The sequence below is a fragment of the Eleutherodactylus coqui genome, chromosome 6 (assembly GCF_035609145.1).
Source record: "Eleutherodactylus coqui strain aEleCoq1 chromosome 6, aEleCoq1.hap1, whole genome shotgun sequence".
Lineage (NCBI taxonomy): Eukaryota > Metazoa > Chordata > Amphibia > Anura > Eleutherodactylidae > Eleutherodactylus > Eleutherodactylus coqui.
Genome location: NC_089842.1, coordinates 228132076 through 228151863, shown reverse-complemented (window position 1 = coordinate 228151863; position 19788 = coordinate 228132076).

Below are 19788 nucleotides of genomic sequence, written 5' to 3'. Positions count from 1 at the left end.
TGGTGTGTTTGTGCACTGAGCTGATTTCTGCAGGAAGCACACACCTCCATTCACACTGCAGTGGCAGGGCTTGGTATTACATGTGCAGCTCTCATTTACTTCAATGGGAAGTACATTGCCTGTAATACCAAGTCTGGCCACTGCAGTAGGAACGGAGCTTTCTGCTTCCTGCAGAAATCAACTCATCGTATGAGTATCAAACAGCTGATTGTTGGGGATCCCGGGCAGCAGATCTACTATTGATAGCCTATTCTACGGATAGGCCATCAATAGTTTTCAACTGGACAACCCCTTTAAGCGGACAACCCTTTACAAAATGGACCGGAGGGAGGGTAGTTATATTACCTGGTACCCTCCTTTCTTCTAGTTCTGCCACCAATCTGCTTTTCTCTGGGGCCCTTCTAAGGGGTTGCAAGATGGCCATGACGATTCTTAGGTTCTTAGGGTACTCTCACACTAATCAAAATATTTCGCAACACGTTGCAAAATATTCCGTCATACAGAACAATTCACAGCAAAATCTGCACGTGTAAATGTGGTCTTTGATTTGGATTTGGTGGCAATTCCACATCAGAATTCACATTTCATACGTGCAGATTTTCACGGCGGAATATTCCGGTGTGTGAGAAAGCTCTTTTGGGCTACCCAACAAACACCGAGCGATGGTGGTGCAAAACAATCCACGCTGCTCTAATTGGCCAGAGCTGCTCACATGACCAGCACTGGCCAATCCAGAAGTAGTATACAGTGTGCACTGAGTGGTGACAGGAGCACAGCGGCCATCTTGGATCCTGGCAGACAGGTCACCAGAACAAGCAAATCGGTAATTGGTGGGGGTCTCACCACTGAGATCCCTACCGAAGCCAAAAAACAGGAGTGCTGTGTCTCCCTCTCTCCCTACACCCACCACAGTGAGGAGATTGAATGGAGTGGAGGGTACGCATGCCCCTTGCCACTCTATTCATTTTCGATGAGTCTACTGGATATAGCCAAGCGCTTATACTCAGCTATTACCGTCATGAATGGAGCAGTACTGCGCATGCGCAACCACCGCTCGATTCAATCTTCTCCTCACTGTGGTGGGTGTTGTAGGAAAGGGAGGCAGAGGACTCCCAATCTCGGGATCAGTGGGGGTCTCAGCGGTTAGACCCCCCATATGGATAGGTGATCAAAGCTGATTTTGGTACAATCCCCTTACGGAGTTTCTATATAAAGGAATTTTCCACTAAAGTCATGTATCCATCCATGGTCCATGTGTAGAGAGGAGTGCATGCTCAAACACAGGGGCGTAGCTAAAGACTCATGGACCCTGGTGCAAAAGTTCAGCTTGGGCCTTTCCCCAGAAAAGTCTCTTCACAGAATCAGTTCTTCCATAGTCTTGAATGATGAAGGCAACAAATCTCAAAACATGTGTTTGTTCACCACTCCACATTGGTGAGGGCCAGCAGGATTGCCAGGCAACCAGTGACTAACAGTTCACATTCCTTCAGGGTCATACATTAAAAGTTTAAAAAACCTCCAGCTAAAACAAAAAACACTACACAAAAAATAGTACCCCCATACAATGACCATATAGCAGTAGATACCAGGTCTACACAGGCACTCTGAAGCCCGTATAAATGATCACAAGTACCGTTATAGTCAGTGATCACAGGTAATGTCCTCTCTGACTGGGGACGTTCACTTTCTCTTTTATTCTCTGTTCGACTTAGACCACCATGATGACTTCTCCCAGCCACAAATTGATATACAGACATCTTTAACTCTTGATTTCTGTCATACATCTGTAATAATGCACTCCCTTATGCTCCGATTTGTAATAATATCATTAATGGGAAGGCTCCTTTAACAGGCTCCCTTCCTGCCCTGGGGCATATATGTATGTTCTGGGTGAGAAGGTGTTCCTGGGAATATATGTACAGGTTTGTCCTATGGATAGTGCAGACTCTGTACCCAAGCCATTCACAGTGTGACTAACATCCAGTCTCCTGCTGCATCAGCGGATCACTAAGAACACTGATACCCACTGTTAACCCCTTACATGCAGCAGTCAATATTGATTGCAGCATGTAAGAGGTTCACAGAGGAAGGGCACTCCCTTTATAACGTCATCAGCCTTCATCATGTAATCGCAGAGGGCCAAAAGGTTGTCATGGCAACCTGCTGCCAGTCAATGGTGTCTGGGTCTGCCATGGCCTTTGATAGCTATGATCAGTGATAATGCATTGCAGTACAAAAATACTGCTGTGTATTAGAGTGCTCATAGCATCGCAGGTTCAAGTCTCCGGTACTGTTGTATTATGTCGCCACCGGAAGTAGGGAGTGGCAACATAATGCAGCTGTCAGAAAATTTAGTAACGCCCCCAGCTTCTGATTGGCTGGGGGCTTGTCACCGGTAAGGCTGGGAGCGGCGGCTTCGCCTCTGATGCTGCGGCACCCAGGGCTGAAGAACAGCCTGTCACGTGCTGTCTCCAGCTTCAGTGGAGGCGCCGGTGACGGCAACTCTGCTCTCCTGCCTCCACTGCCTTCAGCAGCTGTCATAGGCGCTGCTGCTGAGAGGACCATGGGGAGTGGAGAAGCTGTCAGCAGCCGTATACCCCCCCCCCCCGCGCGCGCGCGCTCCAGGGGCGCCAATACCGACAGATGAACTCCTTTGTCCAATGGAGCGTAGGGTACGGATGTTAGCACTTGTAGCCGGGAGCGCAGAGGGGAGGCCGTCGGCGGTGGGCAGACTGCGCACTCGGCCGTGTGCGGTGACCCCTCCCTCCGGGGTCTGTGACAGCTGGGCAGCCACTAGCAGAGATGTGAGGCCGCCAGGGGACTTATGAGAGTGGACCTGCGAGGGCAGGTGACAGCAGCGGAGTCGGGAGCTCCGAGACGCCGCAGGACACCAGCCTCTGAACACTGACAGCGCCAGTGGGGACAGAGCGCTGTCAGTGTAATGTGCAGCCAGCCTCTCTCCATCATGCTCCCCCCTGTGCTCTGTGGTCCCCGCTGTCAGTCAGTATCACCCTCGCCTTCCCCACTCTTCCATAGTGTGACATGCAGCCAATCAGCAGCTAGGGGCCTGGCAGGGGCGTTCCCTCCTGCTAAGGGCTGTCACACCCCTAACTTCCGGTGGCGTCAAGGTACAATAATAGCCAAGTCTCTTACATGGAATTAAAAATTATAAAAAGCAAAATAGTAGAATATTGTTTAACATTTTTTTTCTTTAATTAAAAAAGAAAACACATTTGGTATAGTTTTATCCGTAATGACCCGTGCAATAAATTGAACATACTTTTTGTCCAACACGAAAAGCAAAAAAACCTAAAAATGCAATAAAAGTAATCCAAAAAAGCCGTATGCACCCCAAATTGGATCCAATAAAAACTGCAGCTTGTCATGCAAAAAACACAGAGCTCCATCCATGGAAAAATAAAAAGTTCTTTGAATGCAACGATGCAAAAACAAACATATATATATATATATTTTTTTTTTTAAAAAGTGGACAAACCTAAAAAAAAAATATATATATATGTACACATTTGGTATTGTCTTATCCACAAAAAAAAAAATTATCACATCGTTTATGCTGTATGGTTAAGGACTTATTACCGCGTCTGTATATCGGTCGGGTTTTCACGTGTCCCTTTCTGCAGGGGGAGGAGGCGGGCTGGGTCGGGAGCAGTGCACTGAGCTACCGCCCCCTCTCCGCCCCTCGCCACTGTTTATAATGGGAGGGCGGGACAGGGGCGGGGCTAAGTTTCGGCCCCTCCAATTGCAAATAGCAGAGAGGGGGCGGGATCTCAGGGCTTTGCTCCTGGCCAGCTTGCCTCCTTCCCCTGCAGAAAGGGACACCGTATATGGGCCGGGCGTAAAAACACGGCCCGATATACGGACGTGTGAATAAGCCCTAACGCTGTAAAATACACCTACAATGGCAGATTCTGTTTTTTTTCTCCCTGCCCTCCGAAAAAGATTATTAAAAGTTACAATACATTATATGTACACAAAAATTGTAATACTAAAAACTACATTTTTCCACACAAAAAACAAGCCCTCATACGTTAATGGAAAAAAAAATGGCATTTAAAAAGTGAAAATTCCCTAAAAATCTTTGGGCCAAAATAGCCTGTTTCAATAAGAGGTTAAGAAATGAATAAAAGTGGAGATACATCATCGCGCTCCCCTATAAGATTCCCCGCATGTAGCTAGGAGACAGATCCTGCCTTCTTAATAGGATATTTACAGCGGCTCCCAAAAATGTTGACCCCCATGTTGACTCTGCGCCCCCTCCCTCCTCGGCAGCTCACCTGCCCCCTGGCCTTGTGCAGATGTACAGCGTGAACAGACCTCCCTGTAGATTTGGTGCAGCTGGGTAAATAACATTAATACATTTCAACACATGCTCGGAAATAACAAAAAAACACAAAAAAGCAAAAAAAAATAATAAAAAAAAATGGAAATTTCCTCCTGGGCAAAAACATCTCATTTTTTATGCTTTCTGGTTTTTCTTTTACTGTATCGGTAATGTTGCTGCCATTGAGGTGGAAATGACAGGCATGTGGCTGTGGTTAGTGGGCTCGCAGTAGAGTGTCAGCTCCTCGGGCCAGAGGCGTTTGTCTAAGTACTTATAAGAATAAATATTAGGATTGTGGTTTGCGGGGTGTCGAGGGAAGTTGTCATGCTGACTTGCTTGTGGCCGGTAACGGGGAGTCGCATTCATCTGCCTGCAAGAGATGGCACTGATAAGAATTGGCACATTACAGAGGCGGTCTGAACCAGCTGCCGCTCTGCCCTTGGACAGTCTGAACCCGACATGCAGGATGGGTGCAGGGATTCCCACTAGCTGCCAAATGTTAATTTAATATTCTCATCCTGTCCCTCGCATGAAATGGTCGCATGATATCACGTCCCCTGTAACAGCAGAAGAGGTCGAGGTTCAGCTGCGGGGAGCAACACGTATTTATATCTCTGAAATGGATGGATGGACAGGAAGATAGACAGATAGATAGATAGAAAGAAAGATAGATGTGAGATAGATAGATAGATAGATAGATAGATAGATAGATATGAGATAGATAGATAGATATGAGATAGATAGATAGAAAGAAAGAAAGATATGAGAGAGAGATAAATAGATAAATAGATAGATAGATAGATAGATAGAAAGATATGAGAGACAGAGATAGATAGATAGATAAATAGATGAATATGAGAGAGATAGATAGATATGAGGTAGATTAGATAGATAGATAGATATGAGATAGATAAGATAGATAGATAGATAGATAGATAGATAGATAGATAGATAGATAGATATGAGATAGATAGATAGATAGATAGATAGATAGATAGGAGATAGAGTGATATGAGATAGATAAGATAGATAGATAGATAGATAGATAGATAGATATGAGATAGATAGATAGATAGATAGATAGATAGATAGATAGATAGATAGATAGATAGGAGATAGAGTGATATGAGATAGATAAGATAGATAGATAGATAGATAGATAGATATGAGATAGATAGATAGATAGATAGATAGATAGATAGATATTAGATAGATAGATAGATAGATATAATAATAATAATAATCTTTATTTGTATAGCGCCAACATATTCCGCAGCGCTTAATATGAGATAGATAAGATAGATACATAGAAAGATAGATAGATAGATAGATAGATAGATATGAGATAGATAGATAGATAGATAGATAGATAGATAGGAGATAGAGTGATATGAGATAGATAAGATAGATATGAGATAGATATGAGATAGATAGATAGATAGATAGATAGATAGATAGATAGATAGATATGAGATAGAGTGATATGAGATAGATAAGATAGATAGATAGATAGATAGATAGCTAGATAGATAGATAGATAGATAGATAGATAGATAGGAGATAGAGTGATATGAGATAGATAAGATAGATAGATATGAGGTAGATTAGATAGATTAGATAGATAGGATAGATAGATATGAGATAGAAAGATAGAGAGATGTGAGATAGATATGAGATAGATTAGATAGATAGATAGATAGATAGATAGATAGATAGATAGATAGATAGATAGATAGATATGAGATAGGTAGATAGATAGATAGATAGATAGATAGATAGATAGATATGAGATAGATAGATAGATAGATAGATAGATAGATGAGATGGATATGTTTGGGGGTATATTTATCTAGACCATCATTGCATACAGCCGTATAAGTAAACTATGCGTCAGACTAGCAGTGAGAAATATATTAGGAGGTGCAAGCTTCTTATAACATTTGTTGCATCTGGCAGCACCTCTCTGCAGAGCTATAAGTTACACCAGCTTGCAGTTCTTCGGGGCCACCGAGACCATGTATCCTTTAACTTAGTAAAACCATTTTCAGAAAATTGGTGGAGGCCGTTATAAAAAGGACACAAGTCATAAATTACAACACTCACATAATTTACGACTTTTTGTACATCGGATATCCGGAATACAAGACTAAATTAATATGTCCCAGTGTGAGTGCCCCCTGGTGGCGATTTGTTTGCAGGTGGATAGCGGTGACATAAGGTCACACATCTGTGATTATATTGGATGTGACTAAAGGCTATCAATCAGGTCTCATATTTCCAGGAAGGCATCTTGGGTGCTCCTGGCTGATAATATCTTGTGGTCATGAAGTCACTAAAGGTACTTCCTGATTGTTTCTACCTGTGACGTCTCTACATTTGGCATATTGAGGCCACCAATCAGATCTCTGGTGGGTAATGTCATTCTCATGGCCTGCGCTGACCTGTGGCATTAACTCCTCAGCTGGAACAGTAGAAGCACCGTGTTCCTGTGCACTGACAGACCATGAGGATACTACACTGACATACTGACCCTCCACACACACTTCATTACAAGCTTATTTTGCCTGAGGCCCACATGACTTCTACATGGGAGGATAAGGAGTTAATGCCTTAACACTACAGATTACTCACCAAAACTGAAAATGGACACTAGTTATAGATCCTTATACCATTCGGACTAGCCACCAAAACTTGTAGTTCTACATGCGATGAGAGGAACTGTGTCCAGCAGGTAGTCTTCCTTGTTGACTGTAAGCTTCTCAAACTTTCCTAATGCTTGATGGTTATGATTAAGTAGAAACTACTGGATTCCTTATACTAGAGCATTAAAATCAAGGAGGCCAAAAATAATTTCTAGAGAAAGCCACCTTCTGGGGGGGAGGGGTGCATGTAAGACCCCTTAGCTCCCCCATCTTTGGGCACTTTGCCCAATTGCTTGGCTGTAAACAATACAGCGCTATGTTCAATGAAGATGCTTTTACTTGTCATTCCACTATGGGTGTTTGTTACCGGCCTATAAAACGTGACCTTATAAATGAACAGTTCCCCCTCCTGGGTGGTTAAACCAGATTGTAAAACAAAATCTTACAATATTCTCCTACTCCTCAAGAACCTTCTTCAAATTCTTAGGTTTTCTAACAGTAATTTTCTTCTGTGTTCTTAGTATTTTTAGCTTGATTTAACCATGAGCGCAGGTGGCGTGTCCTAGACCCCATCGCGGTCCCCTATATCTCATTAAACCCTGTCACTTCTACTCTCAGCTCTTTTTCCAGTAGAGGAGAGGTGGCAGGGGCTGAATTACATTTTATCTACCACCTGCTGTTAACTGCAGACTCCTGTCTACTACAGAGACAGCTTTTTCTATCACTTGTGACGTATGTATAAGGCATTCCAAATGTTCCCTGAATTGGTTCTTTATGGTAAATCACAAGGTTGCCTCATATAAGAATGGTTTCTAAACCTTGATGACAGTACTATCAATAAGGCCCATTATGTCGCTTTCTAGAAAACTGATGTTCAGCACCTCTTTCATTTTTTTGTGAAACACTAATATACAAGAAGCAGGCACGTCTGCAGGATGATGATCCTCCTAGGACAGGAGATGTGGAAGACCTGCAGGATAATAATTTCCCTGGACCAGGAGATACACAATCATCTAAAACATGATAATTCTCCCAGAGCAAGAGACTTGGAAGCATCTGCACGGTGATGATCCTCACAGGTCAGGAGACGTAGAAGCATATGTATGATGATGATCCTTCCATGGCAAAAGATGTGCAACCATCTGCAGAATGGTGGTCCTCCCAGCACAGGAGACGTAGAAGCATCTGCAGGGTGATGATACTCCCAGGTCAGGAGACGTAGAAGCACATGTATAATGATGATCCTCCTATGGCAAAAGATGCGTAACCATCAACAAGATGATGGTCCTTCCAACACAGGAGACGTGGAAGCGTCTGTAGGGTGATGATCCTCCCAGGACAGGAGACATGTAAGCGTTTGCAGGATGATAATCCTCTCAGGACAGGAGGCTTAGAAGTGTCTGCAGGGTGATGATTCTCCCAGGACAGGAGACAAGGAAGCATCTGCAAGATGATGATGTTTCCAGGACAGGACACATGAAAGCATCTACAGAATGATGATTGTCCCAGGAAAGGAGACACAGAAGCGTCTGCAGGATAATATTCCTTCCAGGACAGAAGACATGGAAGCATCTGCAGGATGATAATTCTCCCGGGACCGGAGACATCGGAGCATTTGCAGGATGATGATACTCCCAGGGCAGGAGACATGGGAGCGTATGCAGGATGATGATCTTCAAAGGGCAGGAGACATGGAAGCGTCTGCAGGGTGATGATCCTCCTAGGACAGGAGACATGGAAGCATCTCCAGAATGATGATCCTCCCAGGACAGGAGACATGAGAGCGCCTGCCGGATGATGATACTCCCAGGACAGGCGACATGGAAGCACCTGCAGGATGATAATTCTGCCAAGACAGGAGTAATGGAAGAACCTGCAGGATGATAATCCTTCCAGGACAGGAGACATGGAAGCGTCTCCAGAATGATGATCCTCCCAGGACAGGAGACATGAGAGCGCCTGCCGGATGATGATGCTCCCAGAAAAGGAGACATGGAAGTGTCTGCAGAATGATTATCCTCCCAGGACAGGAGACATGAAAGTGTCTGCAGGATGATGATACTCCCAGGACAGGAGACATGAGAGCGCCTGCTGGATGATGATGCTCCCAGAACAGGAGACATGGAAGTGTCTGCAGAAGATGATCCTGCCAGGACAGGAGACATGAAAGTGTCTGCAGGATGATTATACTCCCAGGACAGGCGACATGGAAGCACCTGCAGGATGATAATTCTCCCAAGACAGGTGATATGAAAGCACCTGCAGGATGATAATCCTCCCAAGACAAGAGACATGGAAGCACCTGCAGGATGATGATGCTCCCAGAACAGGAGACATGGAAGTGTCTGCAGAATGATGATCCTCCCAGGATAGGAGACATGGAAGTGCCTGCAGGATGATAATCCTCCCAGGGCAGGAGACATGGGAGCGTATGCAGGATGATGATCTTCAAAGGGCAGGAGACATGGAAGCGTCTGCAGGATGATGATCCTCCTAGGACAGGAGACATGGAAGCATCTCCAAAATGATTATCCTCCCATGACAGGAGACATGAGAGCGCCTGTCGGATGATGATACCGTACTCCCAAGACAGGAGTAATGGAAGAACCTGCAGGATGATAATCCTCCCAGGACAGGAAACATGGAAGCGTCTCCAGAATGATGATCCTCCCAGGACAGGAGACATGAGAGCGCCTGCCGCATGATGATGCTCCTAGAACAGGAGACATGGAAGTGTCTGCAGAATGATGATCCTCCCAGGACAGGAGACATGAAAGTGTCTGCAGGATGATGATACTCCCAGGACAGGAGACATGAGAGCACCTGCTGGATGATGATGCTCCCAGAACAGGAGACATGGAAGTGTCTGCAGAATGATGATCCTCCCAGGACAGGAGACATGAAAGTGTCTGCAGGATGATGATACTCCCAGGACGGACAGGCGACATGGAAGCACCTGCAGGATGATAGTTCTCCCGAGACAGGAGACATGAAAGCACCTGCAGAATGATGATCCTCCCAGGACAGGAGACATGAAAGTGTCTGCAGGATGATGATACTCCCAGGACAGGAGACATGAGAGCACCTGCTGGATGATGATGCTCCCAGAACAGGAGACATGGAAGTGTCTGCAGAATGATGATCCTCCCAGGACAGGAGACATGAAAGTGTCTGCAGGATGATGATACTCCCAGGACGGACAGGCGACATGGAAGCACCTGCAGGATGATAGTTCTCCCGAGACAGGAGACATGAAAGCACCTGCAGGATGATAATCCTCCCAGGACAAGAGACATGGAAGCATCTGCAGGATGATGATGCTCCCAGAACAGGAGACATGGAAGTGTCTGCAGAATGATGTTCCTTCCAGGACAGGAGACATGAAATTGTCTGCAGGATGATGATACTCCCAGGACAGGAGACATGGAAGTGCCTGCAGGATGATAATCCTCCCAGGACAGGAGACATGGAAGCATCTGCAGGATGATGATCCTTCCAGGACAGGAGACATGGAAGCATCTGCAGGATGATGATACTCCCAGGGCAGGAGACATAGAAGCATCTGCAGAATGATGAGACTCCTAGGGCAGGAGACACGGAAGCGTCCGCAGAATGATGATCCTCCCAGGACAGGAGATATGGAAGCATCTGCAGAATGATGATACTCCCAGGACAAGCGACATGGAAGCACCTGCAGGATGATAATTCTCTGAAGACAGGAGACATGGAAGCACCTGCAGGATGATATTCCTCCCAGGGCAGGAGACATGAAAGCGCCTGCAGAATGATGGTACTCCGAGGACAGACCGGAGACATGGAAGCTCGTGCAGGATGATAATCCCCAAGGACAGAAGAAATGGAACGTCTGCAGGATAATAATCCTCCTAGGACAGGAGACATGGAAGCATCTGCAGAGTGATGATCCTACCAGGACAGGAGACATGGAAGCGCCTGCAGGATGATAATTCTCCCAGGACCGGAGACATGGAAGCATCTGCAGAATGATGATACTCCCAGGGCAGGAGACATGGAAGCGTCTGCAGGATGATGATCCTCCCAGGACAGGAGACATTAAAAAGTGCCTGCAGGATGATGATACTCCCAGGATGGACAGGGGGCATGGAAGCACCTGCAGGATGATAAACCCCCAGAACAGGATACATGGAAGCTTCTGCAGAATGATGATACTCCCAGGGTAGAAGACATGGAAACATCTGCAGAATGATGATCCTACCAGGACAGGAGACATTGAAGCGTCTGCAGGATGGTGATCCTCCCAGGGCAGGAGAAAAAGATCCCTTTTCGTGTGTTGGCCCATGGCTTTTATATAATTTATTTAGTTTTTTTAGATTAATTTAGATTTTTTTTTTGATTAATGGTTTTAGATTTTTAGTTTTTTATGTTACATACTAAAATCTGGACCAAAACCAACTAGTTACACATGTGGATTTTGACACAGATTTATGTTGCACAATTTAGAGTGGATTTCACCTATTTAGGGTATGTCCACATGGGACGGATTTGCTGCGCACCCGACACAACTGCACGATTGCGCAATGAATTGCATAATTTTGCTGGGAAATCAATTAAGGGTGCACAGCCTTTAAAATCCTGACACTGGGATTCCCACGCCCTTGTAAAAAACAAAGGGGAAATACGACCGTCACTGCGCAAAAAGTTGTACTGTCATGACTGTTTTAACGGTCACGCTTGTCTGAAGGAGCCCTTGGAGGCAGAATTGACTTGTAATATTCAGCGATCAATCCCGTTGTGTGAACATACCCTTGTAGTACAATACTACATGTGAGAAAGACAGGGTAGGACCCATCTTCCCGCTTTTTTTCCCAAAGTTGCACGCACTTGAGTTTGATGCAGACTTAGGCCCCGTTCACACAGCGTAATTGTGCGTCCGTCTATTTTAAAGTCTGTATCGCAGATCTGTACGCGTTTAGCCCCATACACTGACAATTGACCTCTGGACTGTGTCGGCTTATGCTGCTCCCTACTGGCATCTTCATGATGAGACCACTTCTCAGATCCTCTTTTTCTTTGGCTCCTCCTACTTTTTTGTGACTGCAACTTCAGGTTGATTGGCAAATCTGTGGCAGTGATGGCGTCATGCAAGTGCTGCTTAGGAATCTGAGAAAGCTGGGTGACAACCCATGTGGGAACTTGAATGGTGGCCATATTGGATGTCAGACATGTTTCTTCCTGCAGGACTTGCATTTCCTGGGGCTATCTCTTTAATATGGGCTGTGTGGAGCGCCGAGGGACTGAAATCTGCTTTTAATGACTTTCTGTTTCCCCCCGTCTAATACTCTGTGCTGTTTGACCTCATGTTGTGTCTCATTTAGCTTTTTTTGTTCCTTGTGAGGTTTAATTGGAGGTTGACTACAACCCCCTGCGGTGGCATTTCGTGGACCTCTGACCTTGCTGGCCGTGGCACTCTTTTGATGGGGGAGCTGCAGGTGGGGAGGTGGGTCGTCGCGTTCCGTTGACACAGCTGAACGTCTCCACAGGTAGGAACAACACGATGGACTCCGACAAAGCGAGGAATGTGGATGCGCCTAGGAAATAAGTAAATACGTTAAAGCGGTTCTAAGAAATTACTACTAATGAAGAGAACAAATTAGAATCTAGTGAGGGATTTGTTCCAGGATTGCCCAAAACACTGCAGTTCAGATGCTAACCAGTGCCCCAATAACAGTGCCAGCCAAAATACCCCATATCATTATCACACAACGACAATTTTCCCTCTGCCTTTAGAACAACTGACTGACAGTGCCAGCCATAGCGTAGATTTATTTTTGTGTCCCGTCAAAAGAAAAAAAAAATGATATCCACACCAGAACAGATCAGTGAATAAATACGGTACCATAACCAAACTTAGCACTTAAATACAGCACCAGAACCAAGCTCATACCATAAATACAGACCTAGAACCAAACTCATAATATAAAAAGAGCACTAGAACAAGCCTCAAAACATAAATACTGTACCAGAACCAAACTCATTAAAGGGGTTGTCTCGCGGCAGCAAGTGGGGTTATACACTTCTGTATGGCCATATTAATGCACTTTGTAATATACATCGTGCATTAAATATGAGCCATACAGAAGTTATTCACTTACCTGCTCCGTTGCTAGCGTCCCCGTCGCCATGGATGCGTCTAAATTCGCTGTCTTCTGGCGTTTTTAGACGCGCTTGCGCAGTCCGGTCTTCTGCCTGGTGAATGGGGCCGCTCGTGCCGGAGAGCTGGTCCCGCGTCATCATCGTAGCTCCGCCCCGTCACGTGTGCCGAATCCAGCCAATCAGAAGGCTGGAATCGGCAATGGACCGCACAGAGCCTACGGTGCACCATGGGAGAAGACCCGCGGTGCATCGTGGGTGAAGATCCCGGCGGCCATCTTGGAGAAGGAAGAAAGAAGTCGTCACAGAGCGGGGATTCGGGTAAGTAATATATATATATTTTATTTTTTTTTAACCCATCCCTTGGGTTTGTCTCGCGCCGAACGGGGGGCCTATTGAAAAAAAAAACCTGTTTCGGCGCGAGACAACCCCTTTAAATAACTACAGCACCATAACCAAACTCATAACATAAATACAACACCTGAACCAGGCTTAGCACATAGATACAATATCAGAACCAAGCTCATAACATAAACAGATCCGCAGAACCAAGCTCAGAACATAAATACGACACCGGAACCAAGCTTAGTACATAAATACAGTAGCAGTACTATGCAATTGTGTTGCGGATGTGATGATAGGCTAACAGCAGCAGGGGAGGAGATGAAGCTGCATAGAAAATAAGAGAAACTAAGAGAACAATCACCCCCAGTCTACATTGCCCTGTGCCCTCCCCCTGCCAAGGGAGCAGCCTATCTCCAGCACCTATCTCGAATTCAGGCCCCCAGCACCCCTCGTCCAACTATACGCAGTGGCTGAAGGACAGAGCGCAGTTTGCTACACAGTTTCAATAACTCCCATAGAAGTCGATGACAGTTCTGCTTCACTGTTTGCATAATGACTTCTTTTGGAGTTACGGAAACAGCGCAGTCCAGCCGTGCTCGTCTGTTTCCGTCCTCCCGGCCGCCTCATTTCTAGTGGTGTTCCCTTCGTAGCCATGTTTTACTCAGATACAAATATCTCTTTAAGGGCTCCTGCACACTTGTATTTTTCATGCGCGTTTTTTTCACGCAATTGCGCTGCATTTTTTTCACCTGATTGACGATATCGCAGCGTTAAGAAGATGCGAGTGGGTGTGAGCCCTAATCAGCAGATATCGTTCATTCCCTAACATTTTCATTCTTCACCCTTCGCATGAACGCTGATTGCTGTCAGTGAATGGGAACATTCTAGTTTATGTGAAGGGGTTGTAACTGTACATTGCTAATACTTCTCACAGCTGAGGGATTGCTACATCGTATCCACTGTAGACAATTCTCCATGAGTTTAAGGTCTGTTTCACACAGGCTACAAAATGCATGTATGTGAGGCCTAAGGGTGCCAATTCATGGCGTATCCCAGAAATGTCACTATGAAGCCGCCGCCATAGCGCTATGCAGCATAGTCAATGCATCACACATGTATTAATTTAACAACACAGAGGTCACCCCAAATTTTTAGAGGATTGTGCAGAATGATGGGGGTTGATTGTGGATGATGGTGCAGAGGACGGTGGGAGTTTGGAGGGCTGTGGAGGACGATGGGAGATGTGTGAAGGACTGCGGCGGACGATGGAGGTTGTGTGGAAGACTGTGGGGGATGATGGGAAATCAGTGGAGGATGATGGGGATTGTGTGGAGGACTGGAGGATGATTGGAGTTGTGTGGAGGATGATGGGAGATATGTGGAAGATGATGGGGAACTTGGAGGACGATGGAGGTTGTGTGGAGGACTGTGGAGGACGATGGAGGTTGTGTGGAGGACTGTGAAGGATGATGGGGGTTGTGTGGAGGTCTGTGGAGGATGATGAGGGTTGTGTGGAAGACTGTGGAGGACGATGGAGGTTGTGTGGGGAACTGTGGAGGATGATGGGAGATGAGTGGAGGACTGTGGAGGATGATGGGGGTTGTGTAAAGGATTGTGGAGGACGATGGAGGTTGTGTGGAGGACTGTGAAGGATGATGGGGGTTGTGTGGAGGTCTGTGGAGGATGATGAGGGTTGTGTGGAAGACTGTGGAGGACGATGGAGGTTGTGTGGGGAACTGTGGAGGATGATGGGAGATGAGTGGAGGACTGTGGAGGATGATGGGGGTTGTGTAAAGGATTGTGGAGGATAAAAGTGGTTGTGTGGAGGTCTGTGAAGAATGATGGGGGTTGTGTGGAGGTCTGTGGAGGATGATGAGGGTTGTGTGGAGGACTGTGGAGGACGATGGAGGTTGTGTGGAGGACTGTAGAGGATGATGGGAGATAAGTGGAGGACTGTGGAGGATGATGGGGGTTGTGTGGAAGACTGTGGAGGATGATAGGGTTTCTGTGGAGAATGAGAGGAGATGTGTAGAGAACTGTAGAAGGCGATGGAAGTTGTGTGGAGGAGGGTAGAGGATGTTGGGAGATGTGTGGAGGATGATGGGGGTTGTATATAGGATTGTGGAGGATGAAAGGGGTTGTGTGGAAGACTGTGGAGGATGATAGGGGGTGAGGGGAGGGCTGTGGAAGATGATGGGGGTTGTGTGGAGGATGATGGGTGTTGTGTGGAGGATGATGGGAGATGTGTGGGGAACTGTAGAGGACGATGCAAGTTGTGTGGAGGACTGTAGAGGATAATGGGAGATGTGTGGAGGATGATGGGGGTTGTGTAAAGGATTGTGGAGGATTAAAGGGGTTGTGTGGAAGACTGTGGAGGATGATAGGGTTTGTGTGGAGGATGATGGGGGTTGTGTGGAGGATGATGGGAGTTGTGTGGAAGATTGGAGAGGATGATGGGGGTTGTGTGGAAGATTGTGGAGGATGATAGGGGTGTTGTGGAGGATGATGGGGGTTGTGTGGAAGACCGTGGAGGATGATGGGGGTTGTGTGGAGGATGATGGGGGTGTTGTGGAGGACTGAGGAGGATGATAGGGTTTGTGCGGAAGACTGCGGAGGATGATGGGGGTTGTGTGGAGGATGATGGGAGTTGTGTGAAAGATTGTAGAGGATGATGGGGGTTGTGTAGAAGATTGTGGAGGATGATGGGAGTTGTGTGGAGGACTCTGAAGAATGATGGGGGTTGTGTGGAGGACTGTGGAGGACAATGGAGGTTGTGTGGAGAACTGTGGAGGACGATGGAGGTTGTGTGGAGGACTGTGGAGGACGATAGAGGTTGTGTGGAGGATGATGGAGGTTGTGTGGAGGATGATGGAGGATGATGGGAGATAAGTGGAGGACTGTGGAGGATGATGGTGGTTGTGTGAAAGACTGTGGAGGATGATAGGGGTTGTGTGGAGGATGATAGGGTTTCTGTGGAGAATGAGGGGAGATGTGTAGAGAACTGTAGAAGACGATGGAAGTTGTGTGGAGGACTGTAGAGGATGTTGGGAGATGTGTGGAGGATGATGGGGGTTGTGTGGAGGATGATGGGGGTTGTATATAGGATTGTGGAGGATGAAAGGGGTTGTGTGGAAGACTGTGGAGGATGATAGGGGTTGTGTGGAGAATGATGGGGGTTGTGTGGAGGACTGTGGAGGATGATAAGGGGTGAGGGGAGGGCTGTGGAAGATGATGGGAGATGTGTGGAGGACTGTGCAGGATGATAGGGGTTGTGTGGAAGGCTGTGGAGGATGATGGTGGTTGTGTGGAGGATGGTGGGTGTCGTGTGGAGGATGATGGGATATGTGTGGAGAACTGTAGAGGTTGATGCAAGTTGTGTGGAGGACTGTAGAGGATGATGGGAGATGTGTGGAGGATGATGGGGGTTGTGTAAGGGATTGTGGAGGATAAAAGGGGTTGTGTGGAAGACTGTGGAGAATGATAGGGTTTGTATGGAGGATGATGGGGGTTGTGTGGAAGACTGTAGAGGATGATGGGGGTTGTGTGGAGGATGATGGGAGTTGTGTGGAAGACTGTAGAAGATGATGAGGGTTGTGTGGAGGACTGTGGAGGATGATAGGGGTTGTGCAGAAGACTGTGGAGGATGATGAGAGTTGTGTGAAGGACAATAGAGGTTGTGTGGAGGACTGTGGAGGATTATGGGAGATGAGTGGAGGACTGTAGAGGATGATCAGGGTTGTGTGGAAGACTGTGGAGGATGATAGGGGTTGTGTGGAGGATGATGGGTGTTGTGTGGAGGATGATGGGAGATGTGTGGGGAACTGTAGAGGACGATGCAAGTTGTGTGGAGGACTGTAGAGGATGATGGGAGATGTGTGGAGGATGATGGGGGTTGTGTAAGGGATTGTGGAGGATAAAAGGGGTTGTGTGGAAGACTGTGGAGGATCATAGGGTTTGTGTGGAGGATGATGGGGGTGTTGTGGAGGACTGAGGAGGATGATAGGGTTTGTGCGGAAGACTGTGGAGGATGATGGGGGTTGTGTGGAGGATGATGGGGGTTGTGTAGAAGATTGTGGAGGATGACGGGAGTTGTGTGGAGGACTGTGGAGTTTGATGGGGGTTGTGTGAAGAACTGTACAGGATGATGGGGATTGTGTGGAAGACTGTGGAGGATGATGGGGTTGTGTGGAGGATGATGGGTGTTGTGTGGAGGATGATGGGAGATGTGTGGGGAACTGTAGAGGACGATGCAAGTTGTGTGGAGGACTGTAGAGGATGATGGGAGATGTGTGGAGGATGATGGGGGTTGTGTGGAGGATGATGGGGGGGTTGTGTGGAGGACTGTGAACGATGATGGGGGTTGTGTGGAGGATGATGGGGTTGTTTGGAGGATGATGGAGGTTGTGTGGAGGATGATGGAGGTTGTGTGGAGGATGATGGGGTTGTTTGGAGGATGATGGAGGTTGTGTGGAGGATGATGGAGGTTGTGTGGAAGACTGTGGAGGATCATGCCCTGCCTTGTTAGTATTTGTGTATTTAATATGAAGCCGAAGACAACTCTTCTTCTAGTGAGGCTCGGTGACCCCAGAACGTCGGACTCCCCTGACGACTTTGAGAATCATTAGAACTTGAAAGAGTTGGTAGCCTCAGGATGTGAAAAAAAATTTAACCTTCACGACAGCAAGCAGAGATCTTGAGAATGGTGAGTAAATGAAGTGTAAAGTATGAGGAAGCTGCAGGAGTTATAGACTGATTAGGCTGTGATGTTGGGCCCCTAGCAGGTATATGTGGCCCTTTATATGGAAGATCTACAAATCCTTCCCTTGCACTGAGGCTCTGTGATCTCTCTGTTGGCGCGGATGGCATTATTAGTGAGGTCATCCTGTGCACGGCGGCAGCATCTGTGAAAACCTACGTTATGTAATCTGGCATCCCGGCGGCTAATGAAGCGTGAGGACCCAGATGCCAGCATAGAAGTCCAATCAGGTGTGGAAAACACAGAGAAAAAGGCACCACAGTGTGACCGGATGTGCTGCCCGCAGCCTGGTGCCCCTGCCAACCTCAGGGAGACCGGGATCCACCAATCATCATTTATGTTATCTGCTTCTCTGTTCTCTACAGCCTGGACAAGACCCAGAGTGCAATCGGTGGCATGAATAGAACTCGACAGTGGCAGTGCAGACTGACACATGCAGAGCAGTAGAAATGCAGAAAGAGCCAGTGGGAATGAAGTGGAGAAGGAAGGAGAAGTCATCATCACTTCTATGTAAACAATATTTAGTGGGGGGATGATGTAGATTAATATTAACCCCTTGAGACACAGTTTTTTGTTTTTTCCCTTCTGCTGTTGAAAAATGATAACTTTTTTTTGTTTTTCTGCTATGTGATTTTCTCACGGGTTTAAAAGTGCCATTTCGGTCTGAGTTTCTTGGACCAATATTGCGCTCCCATTTACGGCATTAATGGTCCATTTAATGTATTGAACTTTTAAAAATTTCGAAATGTGGCGTAAAGGTAAAAAGAAACAACGCGCAAATGTTTTTGGGGGGTTGTTTTTACAGAGTTGGGGCTGTAGACCTATTTAGGCCTCGGTCACACGGGCGTTTTTTTCAGCGATTTGCGGATCGCATGACGGATGCGCATCCGCAAATCGCGTGACCGGGCCAAAAAAAATCGCCCGAAAAATCTGCTCCTAGCCGCGTTTCTTTTGAAACGGGCCCAAGCAGTGGAGCGCTGTCCAGCGCATGGAATTCAATGGAGTCGGCAATACAGCCGGCTCCATTGAAAGCAATGGGCTGCGGGCGATCTCAGGGTAAATTTTCGGGAAGGGCTTAAAAATATAAGCCCTTCCCTGAAAATTATCCAAAAATGTGTAAAAAGTAAAAAAAAATATATACTCACCTTGTCCCAGGAGACGGAGTTCAGCCGCGGCCGGCCGGCAGTTCTCCTGAACTGCTCTGAGTAGTATTCAGCAGGCGGGGATTTAAAATCACCGCCTGCCGAATGGGCTGCCTCTGATTGGTCACAGCCCTCACCAATCAGAGGCAGCTCTCACTCACCCATTCATGAATTTATGAATGGGTGAGTGAGTGCTGCCTCTGATTGGCTCAGCACAGGGACCAATCAGGGGCAGCTCTCAGCTATTTTAAATCCCTGGCTGCTGAATACTACTCATAGCAGTTCAGGAGAACTGCCGGCCGGCCGCGGCTGCACTCCATCTGCCGGGACAAGGTGAGTATATATTTTTTTTTACTTTTTACACATTTCTGGATGAATTTCAGGGAAGGGCTTCTATTTTTAAGCCCTTCCCGAAAATTCATTGTGCGATCG